Source organism: Antedon bifida, chromosome 2 (assembly GCF_963402885.1).
Source record: "Antedon bifida chromosome 2, ecAntBifi1.1, whole genome shotgun sequence".
NCBI lineage: Eukaryota > Metazoa > Echinodermata > Crinoidea > Comatulida > Antedonidae > Antedon > Antedon bifida.
In genome coordinates this window covers 28,881,072-28,886,642 of record NC_136227.1, presented here as the reverse complement: position 1 = coordinate 28,886,642, position 5,571 = coordinate 28,881,072, and positions in this window count along the sequence as shown.

Here is a 5,571-nt window from a genome sequence, read left to right as displayed (position 1 = left end):
TAATAATAAAATTGAATACATCCATATGTCCAGTTCGTTGGGATAAATGTACTCTCCAAGACTCCAGCATCTTCATATACATATATATAATAATTACCTGAAAAAGTATGGGTAGTAAAGCGATAATTAGCTACTATTCCAGAAGATGCTGTATGCCTAATACGATGTAATCATTCGGTTATTTACACTGTTATACAATGTTTAAACATCCAACAGCAATGGAAATTCATCCTTAAATAAAATAACCTAACCTAGTCCACTAGCAAATTTTACTTCTGCAAACTTGTTTTCTGCAGTTTTGCCGAAAGTTGACGACTAGTTAACTCTAGCAAAAATTGTAAGACTTTTCTTGACAAACTTGGAGTTTGGAAAAAAAGAAGACTAGTATTAATCCAAAGTCTGTGTACTAGAACATGACTACACATATTGTTGTTTTCTGAGTTCATATAAACCTTGCCATACTAATATATATCACTACCATATTTGGGTATATCACCACCATATTTGGGTACATTACACTTTTTTTTGTCCAACTAGTTTGATAGTGTAGAGTTTTACTTACTAGTGGAGGTTGAGTGCCCGGAAGTTTGATTGGCTATACTATCATTTGAACGTTGCCATCCAACCAAATTAGTCCAACCATCAAAACCATGTTCAAAGTCCGTGCAAATACCGTCTGTTTCTATATCAAAATAAGGTTGGTAAGGTCAATAAAATGTTTCATAACTGTACTTTAGAAATTGTTTCAATAATAAATAAAGCATTGATATACTAGGTTATGAGCAATATACTGAAATGAAATAATAGCGGACATTAATATAACACTTTCAGTCATAAAGGTGTGGCAACAATAGAAATAAAAAGCATGAACCACCTATGAATTCGATAAATTAGAATTAAGGCCAATAAGAGAATTCCAAATGTTTAAAGTTAATAAGTTACATTATTTAGTACATAAGGTTAGGTTGGTAGATGCCTCATAAGAGTAAAGGGGTTTTCAGTGTTCATAAGATTGTTTTTAATACTTTAACTTCAAAATGTAGTATTTGATTCTGTTATGTTACATATTTTGAGGAAATTGCATTTGGAAGCTTCTTGCTTAGTCGTTCTACACGTCTGCATTTCAAAGGTCAATTTAATATTAATAATTAACATCTAAACTGTTCTCTCAACTCACAGGTCGAACACCATGACATGATTAAATTGAAGTTTCTGCCTTCTGGGTTTTGTATGTGAAACACGTCAGGTGAAATAATGCTTTAACAGTCTGTCACACCAGTTCAGGCACGGTTCCGGTCCAACCGATACCGGCAAATTGAATCGAACGTAAATGTTTTGTTTTCATGCGACCAAGCGCATATATATTGACGCATAGCCGCGTGGATTTGAAATGTTGACAGACCCTTAATACAAGATGTGTTAACCAGTCATAAGCATAATCCTATAATTAATCTGTAAAGTGGAATTTCCTAGTCTGCATCTAAACATGACATCTTTGGAGACAACGTTTACAATTTTGTACCGGTACAGTCCATCACATGGCCGTTTACTATAGTTTACGGACAGCTTCTTCAGAAGAATGAATAACTGAATGAATTGAATAACTGCAAAGGTTAGTTTTCGCTAATTGTTGTTCTTATCGAAAAGAATAATTGTTTATGAATATCTAAGATGATGAACATGTTTAATCACTTACCGTTGTACACTTTAATATTAACAAAGAAACCTTTTCGTCGTCCACTGCCATCGGTATATAACAAAACAATCAATGTGTTACTTATCGACAAGGTATCTGGTGGCAAGTCTGTACCGCAGTATGTGACAGTAGTACTTCCGTCGTCAACTGACACATAATCATAAAAGTCGAGTTCGAGAAGAAAATCATAGAATGTTAGCAACAATATATGTCCAGTATATGTACGAAACGTCCAATTGTAGCTCAAATCATTATCATAGTTGCTGGGATAATTTGGTGATGTAATATTCCTAGACTGATTTGGACATAGAAAGTACTCGCCAGACCATTCCGTTTGACCTTTAAAAGTTAAAACATTTAGTTTTTATAATCCTAAACATCGTTTTACAAGCAAGTAAAATGAGCAAGATCAAAGTATGTTTTCTTGTTTACTTTTACATTAATAAAATAAATTTCTAGTTAGTTTATTTTTTTTTAAACGTGGTTTGACAAAGCAGTGTTATGAATATCATCTGTAAGGTACTGTATATGTACGATGATGAGTATTACTTTCTTTGGTCTTTTGTGGGTTCATTCCCACTTTTAATATTTTTCAGTAGTAATGTCACAATATATATTAATACATAGTGATGACATAAATGGTGGTGACATAATGAACAATTGTATATACCTCGAAATATTAAAAAAGATATTACATCATGTCACAAGAATCATCAATTGGCAAGTAAAAATAATACAGGATTATTACACACTTATTTGAATCTACGGACAATTCTGGTCTAGAAAAGTTTGATGGCAATTTGTCCCCTTTCGGGTGGTGATTCCCCCTCTCATGCCACCGGAATATGCCTATGTGTTGAGCTTATTTCGAATCTATAAATATGAAAATTAATAAAATATAATAACAAAATATTTAATAAAAGAATGGAATGAAGAATATACATTCTTTTCATTAAAAAACACAACGAATAATAATTCCACTTAAAGAAAAACTTCAAACGGGAAAATGCTAAAGTCATTATCTGACAGACAATTTAAATGACAGTTTTTGAGGTGAATAATTTTTTTCCATTGTAGTCCTAAAAAGTATGAAACTAAAAAGTAAAAAAAATTCATAGTTAACTTACCAACAGAAAAGTAGTTTAGGTTGATAACAAGGAATATAAATGTTATCAACAGAACACGTTCCATACTAACTTAGAACAGGCGACGATAAACTATTATTACTATTTTAAGAAATACAGTAGGCCTACAGACTGCATGTATGTATTTCAGAGAAACCGTAACAATCCAATCAGATGTAACCGTCTTAATTACTCTTCTAGGTTAATATTCTACTGATTGGATTATTTTATGAATCCTTATAATGATGAAATATTACCCAGTATTTTAACAGATGGTTTGTATATTACCTTTCTTAGTAACAAGGCCAACAGCCATTAAGTCGCGTGCTACAATGCATAGTGATACCGGACCGACCGACAGACCGACAGACAGACCGACCGACAGACCGACCGACATAGTGAACTATACTGACCGAAATTACTGAACGTGTTTAAAAATAGCCTGTCACGTTTGACGTGCTCGTATAACGTAATTTCTAGTTGAAAAGTAAGTCAAGAAAACAGAAATTGGGCAAAAAGAGTGCGCAATAACATTTACGCGCAGTGCGCAATTTTGTAAACGCTTAAAATTGTCTGAAACGTACTCTTATTTCATCGAAAAAAAATTTGAAAATTTTAAGCGCGCGTACGCATGCGTTACTTGTGCTACGCACGTAATTGTATTGCCATATGATGATTTATGCCCTGAAATTTATGAGTACCAAATTTTATTTAATTGTGATTCATGGTTGTGAAGATATGATTACAAACGTGATTTCGTTAAATCGTGCGTAGACCGCGTAATTTTTTATTGCGCACCGTGAAAACATAACCACAGACAGACAGACATACCGACATAGTGAACTATAGAGTCGCGTCCACGCGACTAAAAACTCCATATCTCCATCGTCACTATGGAAAGAACATTAATTTGGGTAAAGGTAAACAACATTCAAGCGTGTTTCAATGTATTTTTAATAAAGGCTAAATTCATCACTAATCATTATTTAAAGGACGTGAAATGAAAAGCATAACAGAGTGCCATAATTCATAAAGTAGGCTCAGATTTGTAAATAAATATATAATAAATAATATAATGTACATATACAGGATGATGGCATATTGAAGAATTATAATCTAATAATTAACAAATGAGTTGTTGACGAATTTGGAATGTTGAAAAAAAAACTACAATGGAGTCAGCAGCTGAAAGAACGAAACTGCGAAATACAACGATGCCATTTGAAATACCTACACACATTTAGCCTACAGTATTAGAACAATTTTATAAAATAGATTGATCGATAATAATTATGTACCGTAAAATATGTGCTACAATTATGTATAGCTTGCACTACTGAGCTAGTATATAGGGCCTACCGGTATGTAAAGTAGACTGCAACCTGTACTAGACTTACCTTGCCTTTGAGGTTGAGAGTAACAGTACGTTAGGCCTAGAATGTCCGTCGTCGTCATGAACACTAATTTCCTGACGTTTTTAATTTCTTTTTTTAACTAGTTGACATACAAAATTACTGATAATATAAATGTATATGTACTGTATATGAATTGCGATTATTGCGTACATGTACAGGTATTGATTGATTGAGTGATTAGGCCTACAGTAGGCCTATATTGGATAATGTACGATGTCGACAAAGCTTTCAAAACAATGACACGTGACAAGTAATACTTGTTTAGCATTGCTGTCTGACATGATTTATTTTACAAAATATTAAATGAAAAATAGTAAAATTGTCATTTAGTTTTTCAATGCAATAAATTGTAGATTACAGATTTATTTAATTATTAAATGATTTTCCACAAATTTCGATCGAACAAAGATCACGTGATAACCATAGTACCGGTAGTTCTACAAATATTAAAGTAATACAAAAAATTAAAAACCGACTATTCAAATTATTTTTAAACAGAATTATTAATTCATTACAATCTCTAAAAATTCCGTTTACAAAGACGACCTCATTGAATACGGTATTGTTCACCATTCAACGTAAAGCAGTTCAGTGTGAACAACGTGTTTTAAAGGTAATCAAAACAAAAATATAATTTTAACACATTAATTATAATATAAATAAAATAATTATACACAGCAATATATACAATACACAAACATATACAAATGGTTTATATTGGTGTGGTTTCATCAAAGGCTGCTTCCAGGCTAGACTGTTCCATTGCGGTCTTTGTTTGCCCTAATTGGCCCTGATTATTCGAATGAGGAATGTGAATTACTGAAACTAGATGGTTCTCGAATACATTGTCGTTTACAGAAACGAAATAGACACAATGATTTATGTAGTCAACCAAAATTAGCACCCTGGGAATTACTTCCGAAAGAGAAACTTGTCACAAAATGAGTCCAAATTTTTGAATTTGTGTTTTGTATGTAACATTATGGTTGAGGGATGGGGAAGAGGATAGGTACAAAGAGGAACACTTTTTAAATATATTCTCTCCACTCAGTAGGCCTAACGAAATTTTGTTTTTCATGTTTTATAGGCTTATAAATAATATACCACTAAATACAGTAAAACATTTGCGATTTTTTAATACTTTGTTTGTCACTGTCGATTGAAAAGTACATGTAACGATATACCACTACGACGTTTATATATTTTGTAATTATTAATTAATACAAACGTTGAGAAGCAACTGTCAGTAGTAAAGTAATAACATTTGTATATTATATGTTTATAATCTAACAGTAGGGGCTACACACACTCACAGTAATAAAGTTTATTTGTATAT